Here is a 25,526-nt window from a genome sequence, read left to right on the forward strand (position 1 = left end):
AACGTGGTTTTTGTTCCACAGGCTGCAGGATTGTAGTTCTTCTTGCTTCTGCTGTCTGCCCTCTGGTGGGTGAGGCTGTCTAAGAGGCTTGTGCAGGTTTCCTGATGGGAGGGACTGGTGGTGGGTAGAGCTGACTGTTGCTCTGGTGGGCAGAGCTCAGTAAAACTTTAATCCACTTGACTGCTGATGGGTGGGGCTGGGTTCCCTCCCTGTTGTTTGTTTGGCCTGAGGCAAGCCAACACTGGGGCCTACCTGGACTCTTTGGTGGGGCTAATGGCAGACTCTGGGAGGGTTCACCAAGGAGTACTTCCCAGAACTTCTGCTGCCAGTGTCCTTGTCCCCACAGTGAGCCACGGCCACCCCCCCGCCTCTGCAGGAGATCCTCCAACACTAGCAGGTAGGTCTGGTTCAGTCTCCCCTGGGGTCAGTGCTCCTTCCCCTGGGTCGCACTGCGCACACTACTTTGTGTGTGCCCTCCAGGAGTGGAGTCTCTGTTTCCCCTAGTCCTGCTTGACAATGTCTTTTGAAGAGTAAATTTTTAAAAATTGATGAAGTCCAGTTGGTAATTTCTCTTTTATGGCCCATATGTTTTGTGTTCTAAAAAAATTTATCTAACCAAGGCTCATGAAGATTTTGGCCTACGTTTTCTTCTAGGCTTTTGGCCAGAATATGATTTTACTGAATCCTGACTCTCTCCAGAATAGCTGCACGTGCCCCCTCCCACCAGCAGCTCAGGTTTCCTCTAACCCACAGCTCCGCAACGTTTGGCATTATTCAGCTTTCTAACATCTGCCAGTCTAATAGGTAAAAAGTGATATTGCTTTGTTATTTTACTTTGTACTGTTCTGATGACTGAATTAAGTCAGTGTGCCTGTTATCTATGTGACTCCCAGTTGATTTTCTTCTCTTGTGTATCCTCAGTTGAAAGTGTTTCCCAGGCCCTTTTCTGAGCTTCCCACGAGTATCATTTGGTCCTTCTGCCTTGTTTATTGTCATCACTGATGGCAATCAGATGTAATCAGAGGCAAACTAATTCTTTCCCCCAGTCATTGACTTACATGGTGAGTGGTATCATGAACAAGCAGGTGCCTGAATTTCAGGAGGAAGCCTCCATCAGTAGGGCTTTTGCTCCTACAGTGTTTGTTTTCTTTTTAATTGCAACAAGTAATGCAACAGCCAGACTTTTTAGACATCATATTTGGGGCTCTGTACTCAAGAAGGGAAACCATTCCTTTCTCAAGATGTAACATTGGAAAGTCATCATTATTCCATCTTTCTCCTCTCTGGGAAAGACGGATGTGGCTACATGAATTATCTGTTTTAGAGTCCAAGGCTCTGTCTTGAACATGTGTGCAATTCTGTGAGGCAGGTCAGGCCTATGCTGTGGAAGAAGTAGGCTCTAAAGTAGAATTTGGAAAACGAATAATACTCTGTCCAAATACTCTCTCAGTAACAAGCCAAATAAAAAATGATATAAACCTCCTCTACGTACTTTAACAATTATAAACAACATTTTAGGTATTATACTAAAATGCCAGTGCTTAGACCACTGCAGGCTGACTGCACAAGTTAAGCAGCGTCAGGATCAAGCTACATAAACCCTTCAGGGGTAGATTCTTGTAAGGTCAAAAGGGTAGTCAGATTTCCATTTGAGAGTCCCTGGGATCCTGTCACACATCATCTCAGAAACTGTTTTGCAAGTGTGGGTCATCGTTTTCTCTGGTCATCTGTAGACTGTATTTTCATCCTGGATATTCTCTGAGTTCTACCCACAGTACAGTCTCCTTCTCCTTCTAGTCTGATCTCATCTCCTGCACAGGTGGCCACATTTTACTACTCTAGGTACTACATTTAGCAAGGAAAATCTGATGCTTTAAGAAGCAAAAAATGTGCATCTCTACACCTCACCCCCATTGATGCACATCACCTCAGCTATGGATACATTCAAGAAGAAAAGGGCTGTCCTGGTTTCAGAAGAATAACTCGTTGGGAGCCACTCCAGTGTCTAGTAGCAGAAGGGTAATGTTTGTACAGGGCCACAGTATACAGTTGTGCAGTTGGTGCACTGCACATAAAGAGCCAGTAGAACTTGTGAATGGGGACTGAAATCCAAGCTGAGTGTCCTGACTTGGAGATGGCTCTTCCCAAAAGGGGCAGCACAAAGGTGCCCTGTAAGCTACCAGAGGCCCCCACAGGGTCAGTGCTGGATCCCAGAGGGCCAGACCCAGGGCTTAGGGAAGGATGAGAACAGGCTCAGGTTGCTGTTCTATTGCACCTTGTAGAAATGATATGCTTAGGAGGCTGCCTGAGAGATTGCACTGAGTGACATCAGAGAAAAGGGCTACCTCAGCAGTTCTCAATGGAGGAAGGGGGAAGGGGTTGCCCCCGAAGGACAGTTGGCAACATCTTGAGGTATTTTTGATTGTCATAACTGGGGGCTGCTACTGGCGGTTAGAGGCCAGAGATGCTGCTAAACGTCCTACAAGCCACAGGACATGCTCCATATTAGAATTATCTGATCCAAAAAATCAATAGTGCCACTGTTGAGAAACCCTGGGTAAAGTGAAGATAAGAGGAATGAGTTTCCTCCCTAGGTGGATGTGTGGGTAGTAATGTGGTTGTTTTAACCTATATTTAAGAGTGGCCCGTTGTATACTTCAGGTTTTTCCTTGAAGTAAAGGTTCTTCCTCCACCCCAATCCTACCCCATCCCACTCTCATTTCCTTCCCACCTGTCCCCCTGGTGCCGTGGGAAAACAAGATGCTCAAAAGAAACTTCTGCATAATGATTGTGCGAGTGTCCATGTGCATGTGTCTACATGTGTGTGAGAGAGAAACCGAGACAGACTGAGAAACAGAAAAAGACACTTAGAAATGCAGAAAGAGGTGTGCAGAGAAAGACAGATAGTGAGGGAGTCGGGCGAGAGGTAGACGGAAAGAGAGAGAAAAAAACCCACAGAGGACTGATTTCCAACTAATTTTTTTTTTTCAACAAATCCCACCTGTAATATGCCCGAGCCTGGAAACTCAGTGATAACAAGTACAGGTCCCTGCATTCCAGTCTCTCCAAGAGACAAAGGCCACCAGCTGTAACACGTGTGGAAAGTAGAAAGCTCACAATAAGTCACAAGCAAAGCTGGAGGGAACGTGGAGGAGGGGCGCACTTTGTTCTGAGGGTGAGGTGGGAGCACCGGGGGAGGCTTCAGGGGAGGCAACCACTGAGGTGACCAGGGAGGAGAAGCATTTTGTTGTGGGAACAGAATGAGGAGTGAGGATTCTTGGTAGGTGGGTTAGGGAATGGCAGAGGGTTGGGAGGTGAGGATGAAGGGTGGACCTGGGCATGGAGGAGTAGCGGTGAGAAAGGAGGTTGAGAAGGGCAGTTATGACCTGCATGAACCCCCAGGGCAGGATTAGACCTTGAATCCGTGCTTGAAGTTGTACACGTGGAGGATGCCTGGAGTTTCTTGTGTAATATTTCCTCACCTCTTTCCAGCTTTTGCCCTTTCAGTGATGCCTACCCTAGTGACCCTATGAAAAACTTCAACCCACCCCGTGGCATCCCCAGCCCCTCTATCCTTTCTATTGTACTCATCACCTAATAACATGTTATATACAATTTATTTATTAATTTAATGTTTTTATTCCTTGACTAGAATATAAGCTTCGTGAGAGCAGGGATTTTCTTTCTTTTCTTCTTTTAAATTTATTTATTTATTTATTTATTTATTTCTGGCTGCATTGGGTCTTCGTTGGTGCACGTGGGCCTTCTCTAGTGGCGGAGAGTGGGGGCCACTCCTCGTCATGGTGTGTGGGCTTCTCACTGCAGTGGCCTCTCTCGTTGCAGAGCACCAGCTCCAGGCACACGGGCTTCAGCAGTTGTGACACATGGGCTCAGTAGTTGTGGCTCGCGGGTTCTAGAGCACAGGCTGAGTAGTTGCGGCGCACGGGCTTAGTTACTCCGAGGCATGTGGGATCTTCCCCAACCAGGGCTCGAACCCATGTCCCCTGCTTTGGCAGGCGGATTCCCAACCACTGCGCCACCAGGGAAGTCCCAGGGATTTTCTTCCGTTTACTAATGTATCTAAACCAGTGCATCGTGCATCATAAATGCTCGATAAATATTTGCTGAATGGATGAACATGGGAGCTGGAGACATTCCCCCAGCTGTCAGCCCCTTCCCAGAACTTTACATTTCTGATAGCTGCTCCTCAGGAGGTATGATAGTTTTCTAGTGTTGCATAACAAATTACCACAAGCTTAGGGGTTTAAAACAACACACGTGTTTTATCTCACAGTTGCTGTGCATCAGGAATCCCAGCAAAGCTTATCTGGATCTGCTGTTTAGGGTCTTTTAAAACTGTAATCAGGGTGTCAGCTGGTATAACTGAGTCACTTGGCTGTAAGGCAGAAATTAACACAACATTGTAAATCAACTATACTTCAATTTAAAAAAAGAAAAGGGTGTCAGCTGGGGCTGAGTCTCACCTGAGGCTCTGCTGAGGAAAGGTCCACTTCCAAAGTTCCCTCAGGTTGTTGGCAGAGCCCAGTTCCTGCGGCTACGTGACACAGAGCTTCAGTTTCTTGTTGGCTGTTGGCCAGAGGCTGTTCTTAGCTCCTAAAGCCAAGTTTCTTGGCACGTGGGATTCCCCAACGTGGTCACTTGCTTCCTCAAAGCTATAGCAAGAGAGACAGAAACTCCAGCAAGATGGGCACTACAATTTTATGTAACAGAATAATGTAATTACATACACATAGTCACCCACATCCTGTCACCTTTGTCTTATGGTAGAATCAAGCAAGTCATAAGTTCTACCCACACTCAACGGGAGGGGATCACACAAGGGCGTGAACACCAGGAGGTGGGATCAGAGGGGCCATTTTGACAGAAAGTCCACCTCAGGAGGTGACAGCTGGAGGTGATGCTTCTCCTTTGCATGCAGGCAGTCCCTTGGTCTTATGCACACCTCAACCTCTGCACCGTATTAGTTATTTACATATGCTAAATATGTATAACATATTTACATATGCCTCTCCCACAAGATTGGGGGCAGGAATCATTCTCCTCTTCAGAGTCAGCGTCTAGCACAAAGCCTGGCACATAGGACGTCATCAGTTTGGGAAGAATGGGTAAAAGGATGGGTGGATGGATGGATAGTGAATGGATTTATGATACATGGATGGAAGAAAGGCAGAAAATAAGGGAAAATGTGGTAACAAAACAAGGTGAAGGCAAAGCACCTGGACAGAAGGAGTGTGGCCCTCACCTGACAGTGGGCCACACACTGTGAAATGAGAAGGTGAAGCAACAGGTATGGATCTGCCCACAGTCCCAGCCTCATTCCTGGAACCGTCACTTGGACTCTTCCTACCAGGGCAGCCAAGAGACCAGAGGCAGGTAGCCCCTCTTTCCCAGAGCTTCTGTTTTCTCTTCAGGAAATAGGAGTGGAAAAAATCATGAGGGATGACCAAATGTTCCATGTATGAAGACACCAATGAAATCCTGCATCTCTTTGTGACTTTGGCAGGTCTGAAGGCAATTTCCTAAGAAATAAGCTGAAGGAAGAAAGCATTACTTTGTAATTCTCTCCAAGGCTCAAGGGAAAGGCTTTGGATAGCAAAGGACTTTAAAAGTGCTGCAAGCAATAAATATTGAATTTTGAGCAGAACCTCCTCGAGCTCCTGCTGCAGTGAGGGGTGATGAATCCAGGCCTTGGCCTCTGAGTGCAAGATGGAAGCCAGGTCACAGGCATGCCTGGTGCTGGAGATGGGGTCTCAGGCTGTTGTTCCTCTATCAGAACTGTGAGACGGCTATCCCAGGGCAGACTCTACTGATGATGCTTATGTGTTTTCCACCCAGTAATGCCTTGTGGGAGGAAAGATGGCGACACATTTTCTGGCTGAGAGCTTTAAGCTGGGTGACCTTAGGTTAAAACTTTACGTGTGTGCATATATTTTTTCCCCTTTTGCTTGAATTTTTATGATTTCTTTTGTTCACTTGATCAGTGACAGGTCATTTGTTTTATGTCAGGTAAAGGCCACTAATAGCCAAGGTGAGTGAATTTTGTGACAAGGTCACACCAGAGGCTATACTATTTATGTCCTATGTGCTAATCAGGGCCAGACAGTAAGGCTGAGGAGCACCATTGTCTTTAGAGGTGACAACTGAGCCTTTGCACGGGTCCATGTTTGTAAGAACCTTTATAACAGAAATCTGTGAAATGTTTGGTGCGTAGTCTCCCTGGTGTTGATGAAGCACAGAAACGCTGGGTATTCTGACCCATGAAGAAAATGTCAGGTGCCAGGACAAGGCACTTTTTCTCTTTTTTAAAATCTAAAATGAAATTTAATGCCATCTAGGAAGGAGTGGATATTCATGGGTATTTTGAGGACATATAGGTAAAGTGAGTTCAGAAATAATAGAGTATATGGAAAGATACGCAGAGGCTAACTTAAATAAATATTTTAACCTGGGTTTCTCTTGCTGTGTTTTCTTTATAACCTATCAGCCTGCCACCACCAAGCTAAAGGAGCTTAAAGCCAATCTGGAAAATCCAATGAATAACAGTGGGGCTTTATTTACTAAAATTGCCCTGAGAGCAAAACAGTAAGGAGAACTTGAAATTTCCCAACACAGTGTTCATCCTTGTTTTGAAAGCAATGTCCTCATTTGAGAAGAAAGGGGCTTTAATCTCTTCCTCATCACATTGGCTCCTCTCCTAGCTTTTTGTTTGAGTTCTTCCTCTCCTCTGTAGAATTCCAAACATGAGGAGCATCATTCCTCTGGATCCAAAACCAGTAACTTGCCCTGGAAACATCATGAGAAACATTAGAAGACCACTAGTTCCCTGCTGGGGTCTCTGTGTCTTGAGTCCACACTTCAGGCCCAAACCTTTAAAAGCTTTTTTTTTTCCCCCTAAAATTTATTTACTTATTTATTTTTGGCCGTGTTGGGTCTTTGTTGCTGCGCACGGGCTCTCTCTAGTCGCGGCGAGCGGGGGCTACTCTTCGTTGCGGTGCACGGGCTTCTCATTGCGGTGGCTCCTCTTGTTGTGGAGCACGGGCTCTGGGCACGCGGGCTTCAGTAGTTGTGGCACGCAGGCTCAGTAGTTTGGCTTATGGGCTCTAGAGCGCAGGCTCAGTAGTTGTGGCGCACGGGCTTAGCTGCTCCGCGGCATGTGGGATCTTCCCGGACCAGGGCTCGAACCCGTGTCCCCTGCGTTGGCAGGCGGACTCTCAACCACTGCGCCACCAGGGAAGCCCCTAAAAGCTTTAAAAGTTGATTTGGCTCAGGTGGGAAGCTTTTGTATAAAGGCATCAATAAGCACCGATTCTCCTGCTGGGGGCATAGCACATTGCTCAGCGTGCTGAGGGAACACAAAAGGATTAAAGTCATGACCCTCACCCTCTGGTCACAGATGTGACTTATTCCAGGATCACTGGGAACCCCTGACCAGGGAACTGACTCTAACTGGGGAGCATTTCCAGCTCAGGTCATACCTAGTGTTCACAGCCAGTCTGAGGGGCTTCATCCTGGGTTCCTGGGCAGCGTCAAAGAAAATGCAGAGCCATCACCACACTTGTTTCCTCAGAATGGACTAATGTAGAAGATTTTCTGTGAGGGAAAAAGTGCATCATATCACAACACACACACACACACACACACACCCCAGTTGTCTGTCGCGAGCATGTGCTGCACATTCTCTCAGGGTCCACCTTGTGTCCCATCCCTTCCCCTGACTACTATCTTAATGGAGAGGTTTCTGATGGTACAGCCTGGACTCACTCTCAGTAACTCATTCTTAGTAAATCGTCTCTGTTAGAATGAAGGACTTCCTTTCCATATACTTCCCCCTTTCAACATCAGATCAAAAGGAAAGAAAAAGATGACTCACCATCCCCTGTTCTCCCAGTGAACTTGTATGACTGTCTCTTTCCTCCTGAACCTGGGTCTCTCAAACTGCTAGCCTTCCATCTCTATTCATATTTCTTCTTAAGAAATTTAACCACTGTGGAGTATTTTTCAAACGGATGAACACTTCTAACAAAAACTGCTTTCTTGATGGGTCCATATCCTTTTGACGTTCTAATATTTAAAAATGCATCTGGATACAAAGGCCTTCCCCATCTATCTTATCTGGAATAGGTCCTACCCTCCTGTCCACCCTGGCTCACCTTTCTCTATTTATACAGCCCCACTCATTTTTAAAATCAAGTTTTGTTTGTTTACTTGAATTTTTGGTCTGTCCTCCCCTGCTGGGCTGTAAGCTCCATGAGGGCAGAGACCACATCTGTTCTGCTCTCCAATGTACCCCCAGCACCTAGCAGAGTGCCTGCCATGTAGGAGAATCTTGTTAGAACTTTTGTTGAATGGATAAATAGAGTAGAATGTACATAATAAGTGATCTATCACTTAGCTAATTAATTTTAAATAAGTTTAACAAATTTAAATAAATTTCCTTAGCTAATTAAAAGTGAAATGCAGGGTGAAGTAGAGTGGAGGGTAAGCAATGCCAGCTTTGTCAGGATTGAGTCTTAGGAGAGTGGAGCAGAGTACATAGGAGCTAACAGAGATGACGGGTCAAACAAAGGCACCTGTCATCGTGGGTGTAAATGCCCACAGCTGCCCAGGGGTCAGGGAAGCTGAGGGAGGACCTAGGGGAGGTGAGGGCAGATATGGGCCTGGTCCCTGCTTCATGCAAAGGAGGTGGGCCAGCAGATATACGACCATATGTGTGAGCTACAAAATGACTGCTGCTTCACTTCCACCCTCCAAATCTCACATGAGAATCCCCCTGGTGGCCCACCCTATCCAAAAACATGAAGGAAAGGAAAGTGTCATGTAGCCTAGCCAAGTTAACACATTACAAAGCCACTATAGTAGGCACTCACTGTTTGTTGAAGGACTGCTTGAATGAATGAATGCTTGAACAAATGAATGATTGAATGAGCTGGCATGGCAGCAAGAGGCATTTGGCCATCTGGTCTCACCAGAATGAACACTCTGTGAGGGATGGGATTTTTGCAGGTTTCGTTCATTGCTGTATCCCCAATACATGGAATGGTACCTGGCCCATGTGGGTGCTTGAGAAAATTTTGTGGAACGAATATTGAATGGTTCTGGCCCAAAGTCAAAAGGACTTGTGTGGAGTCACTAGAAGACACAACTGAATGAAAATTTTTCTTTGGTACAGGGTGTGGGAAATGCATGAGGAGCCATTTTATACATTTAGCATAAATGGGCATGACGTGAAACAAAGGCAAAACCATATTTCCTTCTCTTGCAACGTATCTCAAGAGAGCAAAATATAAAATCGTTGTGGTGATAGTGGAGCAAATATCATAAATAATATATCCGTTATAGAGAAGCTTGGCTACTAAGAGCCAAGAATCCTGGCTAAGGGGGATGAGAGGGGAGAGGAAAAGTGAGTTAGAAACATTTTATTCACAGCCTTCTCCAGGTCCAGGTGGGAAGCTACAAAGCAGAGTAAATCCTAGAAGTGGCCTTGACCTGCTGTGAAACCTGACAGGCCATGGATACCCCAGGGCCAGAGTCATTCAATTACAACCAGGCTATACCCTTAGGCAGGCTCCTAGAACTTAGTCCTGGGAGGGCTCAAGGTTTAGCTCAAATATTCCACTTCTCTGTTGGCAGGTCTCTGTCGGAAGGTCTCACATGAACTCTGATGCAATTGGAGCATCTCTTTCACCTTTTGTCTCTCTGCCCCTCATATGATCTCATTTTTGTTTCAAAAGATACGTGCCTCCTCTCTATAACTCTTCTACAACCCTATCCCTATATATCAGAAATACCAAGTGGTAACCATGGTTCTCTCTGGCTGGTGGAATTACTGGCTTTCATATGCTTTTCTTCTTTGTGCTTTCCTGTGTTTTCCACTTTTTTTGAACATGAATTACTTCTATAATCACACACACAAAACAGTACAAAAGTACTTTTAAGTACTATAACTAAGGGTAACTGGAGCAATGAAAAAGAGAACTATTGTTTGTATGTTTTCAAAATAAATATTGCCGGCAACATCTTACATCTCAGCATGAGCAACTTAAAGTGTAGATGCTGCTTCTAAGCTACAATATCATTGATATGTGAGATACCTGTGATATAGCAACAATATGGTACTTGTACTTGGTACTGAATTTCTTCTAGATGTCGCACCCTGGGAAAGCTTATGATCAGCCAAATGTTGTTGGTTTTCAACTTGAATTAGACTTTCTTTGATCTTTATACCTGATATAAACTAAAAGACTCTCTATTTGTCCACAAAAATGAAATAAAGAAAATGAGATAACTTTCCACTTATTATGTGTGGTATCTGCAGAATTACAGACCTAAATATTAAAGAAAAGATGTCAAGGTGCCAGCAGCACCAGATTGAAGATGGCAGCCAGCAGGAGGCTGCTGAAGGGGCTTGAGGACATCCTCAAATGTGAGATGAAAAACTTCCTTTACATCTAGGTTGATGAAGCTACTTTGTTGACCTGGCAAGGGCTTATGGTTCCTGACAGCCCTCCATATTGATAAGGGGGCCTTCAGAATCGAAATCAGCTTTCCAGCAGACTACCCATTCAAGCTACCAAAGATCACATGTAAATCGAAGATCTATCACCCGGAACATGGATGAAAAGGGCAGGTCTGTCTGCTGGTAATTAGTGCTGAAAACTGGAAGCCAGCAACCAAAACCAACCAGATGAACCCCCCAGCACAAGGACAGTAAAAAATTCTCTAAGAACGTTGAAGAGTTTACAAAGAAATACGGGGAAAAGCGACCTGTGGACTAAAATCTGCCACAACTGATTCCAGCGTGTGAGCAGAGACCCTGAGCAGTGCATTCAGATATCCCAAGAAGCAGGACTCTGTGGAAGATTGACATGGGCCACCGCCCAGCATCTGCTTGTGGCAGTTACTAATTTTCTACAATTTTCATAATCAAAAGTGGTCTAGGTAACCTGTAAAGATAGGATTAAAATTTTAAGATGTTCTAAGAAAAAGAAAACAAAAGATGTCAATAAATGGTGTCAGTGGACATGAAAAATGTGGTTACCACTGTGTCATGGATCTAATAAGCGGTATAATGAAAAAAAAAAAACAGAAAAGAAAACTGAACTGAATACTTGGCTCTAAATTAAAACCAGGGCATGGGCTTCCCTGGTGGTGCAGTGGTTAAGAATCTGCCTGCCAATGCAGGGGGTGTGGGTTTGAGCCCTGGTCCAGGAAGATCCCACATGCCACAGAGTAACTAAGCCCATGTACCACAACTACTGAGCCCACGTGCCACAACTACTGAAGCCCACACACCTAGAGCCCGTGCTCTGCAAGAAGAGAAGCCATTGCAATGAGAAGTCCGCGCGCAGCAACAAAGACCCAACGCAGCCAAAAATAAAATAAATTTATTTTAAAAAAAATTATAACCGGGGAATATTTGAGGACCAAGTTTTATGATTCATCCCTATTTTCGTAGCAGGTTAAAACCCATTGACAATAAAAAAGTATCAAAGTTTCTTCACCCAAATATCTCCAAACAAATCACTAGAGATGTCCTCAGTAAAGTGGATATGTAAGATTAAGATCATTCTAGACTTTGGAGAGCTAAATTTTATGTTTCCTCCTGCCCTAATTCTTGGTAGAGGTGAGTCAATAAGAGGAAAACTCACTTCTGTCCCCAGGTCACAGTCCTGGTCTTCCTCTGCTTCTCCTCTTCTCTCAGACTTCTTCCTTATTTTATCCCCAGTGCTTCAGCCAAGCAAGGCTCAGGGCCCTCCTGAGGAGTGAAGGCTTGGACTGAGGACAAGCTCACTGCCATCTCCCATCATTTGTATCCAGGCAAAAGTGGGTGAAATGAGCATCAAGGGCAGTCTTGGGAAGGGCGTGAAGGATGGAGACAGAGGGAGAGTCAGCAAAGGGAAACTGGCTGCCTGAGAAGCATGTGGAAGGGAAAGGAGCAGTCCTCTTGGACGGGGAGAATTGCAGGAACGCTGTATGTACGTGTCTGTGTCCCAAGTTTGGTTTGCACTAGATGAGAGAGTGACCTCTTTTTCCCACAAAGAACGCTTGTCCAAAATCAGCCAGGCACTTCGTTCTACGCCCTCCAGATCAGCTCAGGGCTCTCACTAACTTCGCGAGGCTGGTTCTGATCTGACCACTAGAGACTTATCATAAAGAGTCTGCCTTTCTCCTGGAGTCCAAGGACCTCAGCTCTCGGCCACACACAATCACAGAGATATATAATTAATATATCTATGATAAACCCTCCTCAGATAATCAGTTCTTCAATTTGGTGGAAGAACCAACCAGACCATTTGGGTCCTGCAAATAAACTAACCCATGGAATCCTGGAATGTTCCCATTCTCAGCCACTTATTTTGTGCTGGAGACTTTAATATTCACCAAGTGTCCACTAGACTGAGTGCTAAACAAGTTCATAGGGGTAAGACCATGAGAAAAACACACAGAAGAAATGCTTCTGGTGTTAAAACAAACTCTGTGAGGACAAAATGTAGTCCTCGGAGTTCGACTCCGAGTTCGAGTCCTTGGAGTTCGACTCCATCTCTTCTGTCTTCGTGGTGGGTTACTACAGTTCATCAGGAAAATAGTTTGAAATTTGCAAAATCTCCAAATCCTGCCTTGGGGAGTCTGTGCCTGTTGGCTTTCTCACAGCTTCTTTGTGACCATAGGATGGGTTTAATAACCACACTCCGGGTTGCACAACTATTATTATCCCCATCAGAGAAATGCAGTGCCGAAAAACAGAACCTGTGTTTGCATTTCCTGTTTCATATAAACAGTTTCATCTAAGACAACAGCATAAGCTATTCATCCATGACTACAGTCCTCTCCTGGTGCTGAGGCTGGAGGGCCTGCAGCAAATGGTTTCAAAATGGAAGCACCTTCCCCAGCTGCACTCTCCACATGGCCTCCTTTCTCACCTCACAGCCTATCTCTCTGACTCTACCCCCATGGTGGGTGCATAAAAGAAATGGGGACCCAGTGAGTCTTGGTGCTTCTGCCGAAGCCCACAGGCCCTGATCAGAGCTGACAGTTTGGGAGGTAGAGTGAGGCCAGTGGACTTAAAGATGCAAGCAGAGTTATGTAGGGATCCAAGGATGTTAATGGTTCCTAAGCTAATACAACCTTCTCCCAACTTCCCTTTCTGACTCCCCTGACCTGCCTGGGGTCTTGTCTTCTTCCTATACTAGGTACCAAATCACAGTCGTAGAATGTTAGTGGCAGGAAAGGATGAACTTTGATCTGGGCAGAGGAAGTTCCTTGCCAAAATCAGCCACAGATTGATGACAAAGCTGGGCCTAGAACCCGTCTGTCTTAATTCACAGACCTGTGCTCCTTCCAGAAGTCCTAACATGAAGAGGATTCTTTAACTGAGCTGTTATGGAGATTCTCACTGATTCTTGGCTGTAAATAATAATGGCATGTCAAGATACCAAAATTGAAATAAGACAAAATAGGATAAACCTTAGTTGGCTACAACATCATTGAGAGGAGACTACAAACTCCCTCATCCCTGACACTCTCAGGGATCTGAGTAGGGTCTAGTATCATGGAGGACAAGGTTGGTCACATGAATCTTTCCTTCCCTCTGCTGTCCACCCAGTGACCATTCACAGCATGACTCATCCCTAACATGTTTAGCTGTAGGTCTCTAAAATTTTAGATGCTCAGGAAAGGAAGAGGCCTTAAAGAGCATACAGAATAACTACATGTCTGCGTGTATCACATATGTTAGAAGCAGCTGCAAGTCCTAAGGCAGCCTCCTGTGCCTGTGTCCACAGATCCCTGTGGGACTTGAAGGTCTGGCCGTTATCTGGTTAATCTGAACAGGTAGCAGTTAAGCTGTATATTTCAAGCCAGAATGTTCACTATGCCACTTGCATTATTCTATTTGGCAGTCTACACCGCAGGACTCCTATAGTAGAGCTAGAAATTCCCCTCCACTTATCCAGTTTCCCAATCTAAAGTCCTAAGGGTATCCCTCTGCTCTGCACGACGTCCTAATGTAGCCATTTATCCCCTGGGCCATTTCCCTGGCCCACTCTGTCCCTGGACCAGAGATGTGCTTCCTCCCAACCCAGCACAGATGCTATGGGAGGCCTGGTACAGTGACCTGGGCTCAGCTGACCCCGCCACTCCATCTGTTCATGGGAACAGTGCTTCCTTTGTACCATTGTTTGGTTTTTTTGTTTTTTGGTTGTTGTTTTTTTAAATATTTCCTTCTCCCCTGTTTCAAACTCAGTCCCTCAGGGCCTCAGTTGAAGCCCATCCCTGCCCAAGCACATCCCCACACTACAACTTGTAATATTCCCTAAGCAGGCCATGGATATCTTTTCAAATAACCCTCCTGAAGTGGGAAGGTCCTGAGAAATCCAGTCACTTCCCCTCAACTGGAAGCACCAGCTTCTGGAAAATTCCACAGCTCTGGGCCCTGGCTAGTGGGAGAAAAGGGGAGGGGGTGAATTCGGTTGATGCCTAAATCTTTAGACCATCTGTTGGGTTCTTTTGAGTGAGTTAGGGTGAATCTCAATGAAGTGAAATTCTCAACCTGGAATAGTTATGACAACCTGAAGATCATCTCAGGCCAAATGTAGAGAAAAAAGGCAAAGTGTGTGTGTTCATCCCTTAGAGTTGTGAGGTGGGACCTTCCTTCAGACCCAGCAGACTTTCTTTAGGGGAGCCCTTCCTTGACCCTTTTAAGAAAATCACGGGCCTTCTGGTCATGATTGAAATCTCCCTATTTGAAGCATATTTGATGAACCAACTCTTTTGTTCACATATTTTTCTTTTAAAAGTTGAGTTTGTTTTCCTAAATTTTTGTTATTCTAACTACATCAAAGCATCCCAGTCCAAAGACATAGAATGTGCTAGGAAAGCAGACATTGGATCATTTAGGGCAAAATGTATATAAGACATGTTTACTTGAGAGTTCATGATACCAAAGATAAAAGGATTTCTGGCTGACAGGTCAACAGGCTTCTTTCCCTGGAGACTAGGGTCCCCTGTGGTCCCAAGATACCCAGAGTGGTACCTGCAAGGCTGAGCCCTGAGATGCTAAGAGTCCCTAAGCTTTGCCCATCTCTCAAGTGGATATGGCTGTGGGAGGGGAATGTAAGAGACAATTTGAAGCCCCTGGACAGGCAGAATGGAGCTGTCCAGTGCCCCTCACGGCAGGGTGCAGAGATCCTGAGTCTTCAGGAGTTTGTCTGGTTAATGGCCATGTTCAGCTTCTGCTACAAAGATCACTGATCCAGGTGAGGGAAGCTGAGAAACAAGTGACCAGAGCAACTACTCAGAGGGGAAAGAAGCCAGAATAGCAAAGTCCACAAGGACAGGAGTTTGATCTTGTACATCTCATCTTCCTGGTGCCTAGCAAAATGACTAGTCCTTGCAAAGTGCTCCGTAAACATTTGTTAAATTAATAAATTATTGATTTATGAGAACAGGTCAAAGATTTAGGCCTGGGGTGGGGGAGACAGAAGGAAGTCTAAGGGGGTTAGTCAGAAACCTCAAGGGAATCTTGGTAAGTCTCAGAATCATTGACTCAACAGAGGAGGTCCCTTTACTCCAAGACCCAAGTCCAAATGCAGCTCCCACTATGGCTGTGACATACGGTATGAGCTTAGTGACACTTGAACCTTCTCACGTCAAATTAGATGGCGGCCTGAGGTAAGGTATTGCCACTGGGGAAACAGAGAAGGGATGAAATAGAAATTTAGGAGGCTGGATGGAGAATATTTGGAGACAGAGTATGTAGGTATTGAAGAAAAGTGACTCAAAGGTAAAAATAATATAAAGACAATATCTACTTCATGGGGTTACTGTAAGGAGTAGACGAATTAACACAGAGTCTCTGGAATAGTATTTGAGTGCCACTGGGTAGGTTTTTTGTTTGTTTTTTGCGGTACGCGGGCCTCTCACTGTTGTGGCCTCTCCCGTTGCGGAGCACAGGCTCCGGACGCACAGGCTCAGCAGCCATGGCTCACGGGCCCAGCCGCTCCGCGGCATGTGGGATCTTCCCGGACCGGGGCACGAACCCGTGTCCCCTGCATCGGCAGGCGGACTCTCAACCACTGCGCCACCAGGGAAGCCCTGGGTAGGTTCTTAATAGAAAGAGCTTTCTCCTCCTCCTCATCCTATTTTCATTAAAGATCAGACTATCCCACCTGAAAACCTCAGAGTGCCCACCCCAAGGAGGCTCTGCCAGCCGTGTCTTTATGTGAATGTCATGACTGAAGGCCACGGACACACCCGTGTCTCTACTGATCCCCACTGAACAGATAGAAATAAAGTGTCTTCTCTCCAGGGCTGCGTCAGGAAAACCCCAAAAGCCATTCTCTCACAGTCAGAATGTTTTCTTTGTTCCTCTGAGATAGAACCAACATCTCTGTAAAGGACAAAGAGGCAGCTTGACTCATAAGCCGAGCAGACGCTATGGGCTGAGTGATGGCTACACAGGGGTAGCTGGAGCTGAACCCCTGAGACTTCAATATGTGTTGTGGTATATACTATGATCAGGTGCGGGGACCTTTTTAAAAACCGAATACGTGTATTTCTGAACGTCAGATTCACATGCAGCCTCAGACCTCTCCAAACACACTCATCCTAAGCTCTCCTGATGTGTCTTCAGGGCCCCCAGAGAACGGAAAAGGACCAGACATGTCTGGCCACATTTCTGATTCTTTCCCTCCAAATATTTTCATGCCCTCACTTATTCAACAAACATTTACCAAGCTCCTACTTTGTGCCAGGCACCGTGCTGGAAGCTGGAGCTTCAAAGAAATAAGGCCACATCCCTTCCCACGTACAGCCCTGTAGGGAAGAGAGACAAACCACACACTAGAACACTGGGGGATGTGTTAGAGAGAGATTTTGCAAACAGTCCTGGGAGCACAGAGGAGGCCACAGAGCCCAACCAGTGTTTCAGTGTTCCTGGAGGACCAGCAAGGGTTGACCATATGAAGAGGGCAGGGAGGCCTTCCAGGTAAGGGAGCCGCAAGCAGGATGGCCAAAGGCAAGCAAGACAATGACTCAGTGGTTCTCACCTCCCTGCACATTGAAATCATTGGCAGAGCTTTTCTTTTCTTTTTTTAATTTTTTATTGAAGTATAGTTGATTTACAATGTTGTGTTAGTTTGTGGTGTACAGCAAAGTGATTCAGATATAGATATATATATTTTTTTCTATTATGGTTTATTACAGGATATCGAATAGAGTTCCCTGTGCTACACAGTAGGACCTTGTTGTTTATCTATTTTATATATGGTAGTTTGTATCTGGTAATCTCAAACTCCTAATTTATTCCTCCCCTGCTTTCCCCTTTGGTAACATAAGTTTGTTTTCTATGTTGGCAGAGCTTTTAACAGTTACTGATGCCTAGGCCCTCACACAGATTAAGTCAGAATCTTTGGAGATAGGGCCCAGGAATCAGTCTTATTGAAAGAACCCCAGGTATATGTGACCAGAGTTAAGGACCACTGGACTAAGGAAGAGTCACTAACACAAGATACTTGGGGAAAAAAAAGCACAAAAGAATACTATTTCACTCCATCAATAATTCTAAAATAGAGGCTCTTAGACCCCATGCAAAGCATGCAAGACCAAGGGATGCACTGATGTATTCTCGAGTCAGTAACAGATCTACTATACAGCCTCCACCCAAATCCAGGAACCAATGAAATCTGTGGTTCTCAGTCACCTCCTCTCCCCCACACCCACTTGCTCCCTCCAGGAGATGTAGCCCATGGAAAACCACTTGCCATTCTTAATGGAGTATGCTGTGGCTCTCAAATCCAATAATACTCTCTTCATCGCTGTAATGAGGACCTACTTGTATTTCAGAAAACTTAAAAGGAGGCTCCAAGGCCAAACACAAAACTCTAGACACAGTACAACAATACCACTTTTGACAAAGTACATAATAAATCAATAAATCAAATGGTCATTTTCTTAAAGACTTAGATGGAGACATAGAAATCCTGTTCTTCAAACTGGGGCATGTCCCATTGTAAGAGGGACTACCTTGGACCAAGAGACTGGCCCATAGCTCCCGTTCACGAGAAGGTGAATTCAGAAGTGGTTACGAATCCCAGTTCAGCCACTCGCTGCACCATGTTGGGCAAGTACTAACCTGTGAGCAAGTTCTCTGCTCCACAAAATGGATATAATTATATCTACCTTGCATGGTTGCTCTTGGCTTGAAGGAGATAATATATGTAGAGTACCCAGCATAACAAGTGTCTAGTACCCGAGAGCTGGCTCATCAGTCAGTGAAAACTCTCTATTTATTCTACCATCACTTTATTATCGGAAACTGTGTTACAGGAGCGAAAGTAACACAGAGATAGAAGGATGGGCCAGGTCATGGGTCTCCTGCTGCCACCCTCTCCCTCCCTCTTAGCTTCTCACTCGAGGCAGCACATGGCACCTGAGACTCGAAGTCTGCAGGCTGCTCCTGCCTCTCGGGGGTGCGCCCCAAATACACATCTAAGTGTGTGATGGTTCAGCCCCTCTACCCAGATGAAGACAGCGTGTGAGAGCCTGGAGTCTGGCTCTCTCCCTCTGTCACCTGGGCCCCAGCCCAAATGTGATGCTCCATCACCTCCTATTTACTGACCTCTCTCACCAGCATTGGGAAACTGCCCTTCACTCCTGCACACTCAGTTGGACTCCATTAAAGAAATTTCTCTCCCAGAAGGTATGTTCATGGAAATTATGTCGAATCAAGCAGGGACTCCAGACATCCTCTCTCAAGTTCCTACCCTTTTTGTGCCATGGACCCACTGACAACTCAGCAAAAACGTCCATAAATGGGTAAAACAAAACAGGATCGCAAAAGCATTCAATTTTATTGAAATGGGGTTCTGTCAACCTCCCATGGAGACCCATGGATTCCATATTACAAACACCTGATAGTCAAACCCTGGATTGAAAGCTCAGGAGACTCTCCAAAGTCACCCAGCTAAGAGGTAAGAGAGCCGAGGCAAGAACCCCATCGCCCTGTTCCGGAACCCGAGCTCTGTCCACCAATCTATTTATTATCTTAGAAAATTTAAAAAATCAAAACAGAGCTCTTACTGCTTCTGCATTAAAAAATCCTGAATTAAAAAAAAAAATCCTGAATTTTGGTCCCATTGGAAGGCTTGGAGGTGGCCCTGCCAGCCCCATATATCTTCATAAGAACTGGCCTCAGTCTATATTGGATTATAAAACTGGACAAAGATTGTTTCCCAGCAAACATCTGGAAAAGCTTAAAGCCACAATAAGTTGACTGAGGTAACTGGTAGCAGATGTCCCAGCTCCTGGAATTTGTTGGATGACAGTGTTGGATGATGGACTAGATTCACGCGTTCAATTCCTCTGCTTTCAGGTGGCCTTTGTCAAGGAGTCTGGAACACTAGTTTCTGAGCCTGATGCAGAAAACTCAGCCCTCCTGCTTGCCTCAGCATTTCTCAGGAATTAGTAAGCAGTTGGTATCATCCTTCTCTGCTGAGAAGGTTGGAAGGTATTAAACCCCTGGCCAATCTCTCAGTGAACCCTTTCACCCCTTTCTATTGCTGGGCCAATAGAACATAATGGTTAAAAGTATGGGTTTGGAGTTACACGTTAGGATTTAAATTCTCACTTCATCACTTTAGAAAAGTTGCATGACCACATCTTCCCACCTCAGTTTTTTCATCCCTCTAATGGGACTAGTACTAATGCCTGCCTTGCAGGGTATGTAACAATTAGAGCTAATATATGGAAAACACCTATACAGGACCTGGTGTTGCAGTGTTAAATAGTCAGGAGCTATGATTACAATTAGTCCTAGGTTGAACCCTGCCCCTTCCCCACTCTGTCCCTTAATAAATGAAGCAGGTGTTAAGGCAGGTGTCATTAGCAGAGTGACTGTGTTCAAGGAAACCCATTTACCATGATCAGAGCAGAATTGTTGAGTTTCTCCAACAGATCTCAGCAAGATAAGTGACTTGACCACAGTCACACAAAGAGAAAACCCCAGATCTTCTTACCACCGGATCTACATACCTCCCTGAATCTGGTTGCCTCCCCTCTGCATCCCCTCCTGTTTCTATGGGCCCAGAACCCTTGCTCCTCTCAAAAGCCAGCCTCTCCACCTGTGCTCTGGATCCCACTCCCTCTCTCCTGCTCAGGATTGCTCTTGCAGTCTCCACCCGCCTCTCCTACAGAGTCAATATTCCTCCTCTACTGGATCAGCCCCATGTGCATGCCCTGAGCATCTTCCTCAACCTCCATGTCTCCTGTCAGCTACTAAACTCATTTCTCTATTTTCCTTCAACTTCAAAACTGAGTTGCTGTTTCCAATTCCCTTCCTCAACACACTCAAATTGGACTTCTATTCCCATTATCCCCAGAGACTACTATTGTCAAGGTCACCAGTGACCTCCATTTGCTAAATCCAGGGGCCGCTTCTTCGTTATCTTCTTTGAACTTTCAGTAAAAGTTGATTATTTCCTCCTTCTTAAAACATTTTCCTCCCTTGGCTCTGTGATAGCCCACTGTCCTCTTTTACTTATGTCTCCTTTACTGGCTCATTCTCCTCTAGTCAGTCTCTCTAAGTTAGAGCATAGTAAGGATCTGTCCTGAGCATCCTTTTCTCCCGTTACTGTGTGCTCTCCCTTTGTAACCCCATCGAGTCCCATGACTTTGAAGACCATCACCTTCTGGGATCCCCAACCCCCGGGTCTCGGACCGTTACCGGTCTGCAGCCTGTTAGGAACCGGGCCGCACAGCAGGAGGTGAGTGGTGGGTGAGTGAGCAAAGCTTCATCTGCCGCTCCCCATCGCTCCCCATCGCTCCCCACCGCTCCCCATCGCTCCCCCTCGCTCCCCACCACTCCCCACCGTTCCCCCTCGCTCCCCACCACTCCCCATCACTCATATTACTGCCTGAACCATCCCCCCAACCTCCCGTCCGTGGAAAACTTGTCTTCCAGGAAACTGGTCCCTGGTGCCAAAAAGGTTGGGGACTGCTGATCTATGTGCTTATGATTCCAAAATCTCTGCCTCCAGCCCTGACTTTTCCCCAAATCTTGACTTGACTATCCAACGGCCATCTTCACATTTCCACATGGGTGTCTAACAGGCAACTCAGATATAATTTATCCATGAAAGAATTTGAGTTTTCCTCCCAAACTTGCTCCTTCCTCAGGCTTCCTAGTTTTAGTCATTAGCGTGAGCATTCACCCAGTTGTTCAACCTATAAATCTAGGAGTCAGTCTTGATTCCCTCTTTTCTTCATTATCTATATTCAATATATCAGCAGATCTTGTCCACTTTCTCTCCAAAGCATATTCCAAATTCATCTACTTCTCTCCATTTTCATCACAGTCACTGTGGTCCAAGCCACCATTACCTGAATGACTGCAATAGCTTCCCAGCTGATCCATCTGGAACCATTCTACAAGCCACACTTGACAGGGAAGACTGAATAATCTTGTCACATTCTTGTAGAATGTACAAGTACATGGCTTCCCATTGTACTTGAAATAAAACCTAAATTCCTCAAAGCAAGATGTAACATGGCTTCTGCCTACCTCTCCAAACTCACTTTGAATCACTTTCCTCCTCATCTCTCCACTCCAGCCACACTGGTCTTTCTGTCCCTTGAAAACCTGAAATCTATTCCCACCCTAGGACCTTTGCACTGGCTGTTCTTCCTGGAATGCTTTTCCCCCTGATCCTTGAATGACTGTTTCCTTTCCATCATTAACATCTCACTGAAATGTCAGTACTCAGAGAGGCCCTTCCTGACCACAAAACTGAAGTAGCCCACCCAGTCACTCCCTATCACATCACCCTGTTCTCTCATATATGTTTTCCTCTCTGTGTGTCTGACTCTGTTCTGGTTGGTAAGTCCCACAAGGGCTAGGACCTTGTCTTTCTTCTTCACCATTACATCTGCAGGACTTAGAACAGTGCCTGAACATGGCAGTGCTTGATATCTGTTGTCGAAAGAGTGAATGAATGGATAAATGAGTTAGTAACGGAGCTAGGACAAGAACCCAGGCCTCCCGCCTTCCAGTTCCGTGTTCCTCCCCCATGCCATGTCAAGTTGTAGTTTTCACCAGTTTGATTGCTTTCTTGCTGTTCAGCAGATGCTTGGCATCCTTCAACTCTCAGCTGGTTCCAGATCCTAGTGATAAACTAAACGGCCACAAAGGAGCAGGAAGGAGAGGAAAGAGGGCATCTGAATAAATCATGAAGTATGTGGTCATCCCCCAAAATAATGAGAATTAAGCACTCAATCATCCAGTGACATTTAGTAAACACTTATTACCTACCAGGCATTAGGCAATTTACCAGGGACAAAAAGACAAACCTACTCTGAAGGATCTGACAGTCTCCAGGAGGAGATGGTGGCCCTAGTGGTGATGCTTGACATGGTGTGATGGGCCTGAGACCAAAGTAACACGTGCTGTGGAAACACAAAGTAGAGAGTGATGAACACTGCATGGAGTGGGCAAGAATTCAGGGAGACAACCAGAGAGTGGAACTTTTGAACTGAGTCTTAAAGAGTGAATACCTGCTATTGAAAACTCATAGTCTGGGTTTTCACATGAAAAGTACAGTTGTGTTTCCCCTTCATTTTACTTGACAAAAGAAAAATCACTTTAGAAAGGCATACAGGATGACTCTGGTAGTTGAAAGAACCACGTATTAATAAACAGAGAAATTTCCATCTGGGAAACTTTTTTTTTTTTTTTTTTTTAAGATGGGATAGTTCTCTATTTCTTGCTACAAAAAGTCCACAAAAGGGCTTCCCTGGTGGCGCAGTGGTTGGGGGTCCGCCTGGCGATGCGGGGGACGCGGGTTCGTGCTCCGGTCCGGGAGGATCCCGCGTGCCGCGGAGCGGCTGGGCCCGTGAGCCATGGCTGCTGGGCATGCGCGTCCGGAGCCTGTGCTCCGCGGCGGGGGAGGCCACAACGGTGGGAGGCCCGCGTACCGCAAAAAAAAAAAGTCCACAAAAACAATTTCATCTTCCCTGAGGGTCTTATGGTGAAACCACTGAGGCAATTACCTACATGATGAAAGATCACCCAACTAAAGAACTACTTCCCTATAAAACCACAGGCCATCCCCTTGAAGAAATGTGCTGTCATGTAAAAACAAGGTTTTACAGCAAGTAAAAGAATGAAGTAGATCTATGTGAATTGATATCAAGAGATACATTATTACATAAAGACAAGAAAGCTTCAGTACACTGGATATAGTTGCTATTATTGTTATTATGTTGGCATCTGTCTAGGACTATGGAGAAGAATAAGTGCAAATGTAACAATCTCTGAGGTGTGGGATTATGAGACACACTTTCTGAGGCCTACATTTTGGTACTATTTTAATTGTTTACAACAAATTGCACTCTTTTGGAATTTAAACATAAAGACTTGTTTAGAACACAATTCTGATTGGTTTTATAATGCTTAAGAACTTGTGCTTGTCTCTACATTCCAGAAACATATAAAAAGAGGATTTCCCTAAATTATATCGTTTGCTAACACCTGCAGAAAAAAAATAAACTGAGACCCAGAAAGATAATGTGATTTTTCTCACACTATGACTCCTAGACTAGTACCTTCAGCTCCACAGTTCTTGATTTCATGCTGAGGATTCAAATATATAAATATATCAATCTTAACTTACACATTTGGAAATTTAGCAATAGTCCTTTGTGGAAAACTGTGCAACAATTTATTGTAATAGTTACAGGCCAGTACTTTCCCCAGAAAACAATTCAAATAGAAGTCTCTTGAATATTACCTCTAGTCCTTGTGCATATCTTAGAATACTCAGTAAATTCTTTGAATAGATAGGTCCCTTCCATTCAGTTTATAAGTAGTTACTGAGCACTTACGATGTGTTCTAGCCACTAGGGGTACAGCAGTAAGAAAATGAGACAAATTCTCTGTACTTGTGGAGCTTAGATCCCAGTGGGGAAAACACCATAAGCAAGAAAAAAACATAAATAAAGGATATAATTTCAGGTAAAGATATAGTAAGGATATAATGAACCAAGTAAAATGATAGTGACAAGAGTGCTATTTTTGAAAGGTCAGGAAGGCCCTTAAAGGAAGGACATTAGATCAGAGACCTGGACGAAGGAGGGAGCCGCGCAGAGTTCTGAGGGGAAAGCATTACAGGAGTACAGTCAGAGTCAGTGCCCTGAACAGGAAGAAGAATTCCTTCTTTTCCTGAAAAGGTAAAGAACATCCCAAAGAAAGAGCTCTCAAAGTTTGGTATGTTAAGGTTTCACTCTTGCTGCTGTTGTTATAAGATTTAAAGGTCTAGTGCTGTAAATTTCTCTCTATTGCTTACAAATTTGAGAATGAATTTTATTTAGGAATATAAGTCTGGTACAAAAGTAGTGTCTTATCTATGTGTCACCTTCTGCCAGTGTGGTATATATATATATATATATATATATATATACACACACAATGGAATATTACTCAGCCATAACAAAGAATGAAATACTGCCATTTGCAGCAACATGGATGGACCCAGAGATGATCATACTAAGTGAAGTAAGTCAGAAAGAGAAAGACAAATACCATATGATATCACTTATATGTGGAATCTAAAATACCAATTTATCTACAAAACAGAAATAGGGGCTTCCCTGGTGGCGCAGTGGTTGAGAGTCTGCCTGGCGATGCAGGGGACATGGGTTCGTTCCCCGGTCCGGGAAGATCCCACGTGCTGTGGAGCAGCTAGGCCCGTGAGCCATGGCCGCTGAGCCTGCGCGTCCGGAGCCTGTGCTCCGCAACGGGAGAGGCCACAACAGTGAGAGGCCCGCGTACCGGAAAAAAAAAAAAAAAGTCCTACTGTATAGCAGGGGAAACTATATTCAATATCCATGATAAACCATAATGGAAAAGAATATGAAAAAGAATATATATTTTTATAACTGAGCCAATTTGCTGTACAGCAGAAATTAACACAACATTGTAAATCAACTATACTTCAATAAAATAAAATTAAAAAACCTTCTGCCTATCACAAAGGCACAGAATCCAACGCCTATGAGTCTTTCCAAAGCTGTTCATTCCACAGAGAGAGACGAGGCCCAACCAAAAGTGCCCCTGGGCTTAAATCTGCTCCCCGTCCCCACTCCCACCCCAAGCAGAACGGGCTGCCTAGAATATGTAGCTGGGAGAGTCATCCAAGACTCAAGAGAGAGGAGCTGCAGAAGACACCTTTGGTGTTCTCAGCTTTTAGCCCCTACAGACCCAACTCTGGCGGGGACAAAAATGACAGTCTATCCTTCACAGTGGGGAGACTGAAGCTCAGAGAAGTGGGTGGCTTGCCCAGGATCACACAGAAAGCCAACCCTGTTTGCTAACCTTCTCTCTGTTGCCTGCGTCATGTTCCAGGCCAGGGACCACATGGGTGGAATTCAGGCTCCATTTTCCGGAAATGTGACTGTTGCTTTTTCATTTACACAAAAATGAAAAATAAATAACAGATGTTTGAACACATGTTGCA

General features: G+C 45.1%; 1 protein-coding gene and 1 pseudogene across 3 annotated transcripts in view; both read left to right on the forward strand.

Annotated features, from left to right (window-relative positions):
- The window catches only part of APOD (apolipoprotein D), an 83,049-nt gene that overhangs the window by 42,804 nt on the left and 14,719 nt on the right, over window positions 1-25,526 (forward strand). Inside the window, exon 1 of one of the 2 annotated variants that reach the window (XM_082839398.1) lies at window positions 649-804. The exons of the other annotated variant lie outside the window; for it this stretch is intronic. The gene's annotated coding sequence lies outside the window, so the exon portion shown is untranslated. Of the gene's footprint in view, window positions 1-648; window positions 805-25,526 lie in introns of those variants that run through there. 2 annotated transcript variants of the gene reach the window in all.
- Window positions 9,852-10,796, forward strand: LOC309962106 (ubiquitin-conjugating enzyme E2 L3-like; annotated as a pseudogene). Its single transcript has one exon. The product of its transcript is annotated as a ubiquitin-conjugating enzyme E2 L3-like (transcript).

Source organism: Leucopleurus acutus (assembly GCF_964270905.1).
Source record: "Leucopleurus acutus genome assembly, chromosome: 5".
Lineage (NCBI taxonomy): Eukaryota > Metazoa > Chordata > Mammalia > Artiodactyla > Delphinidae > Leucopleurus > Leucopleurus acutus.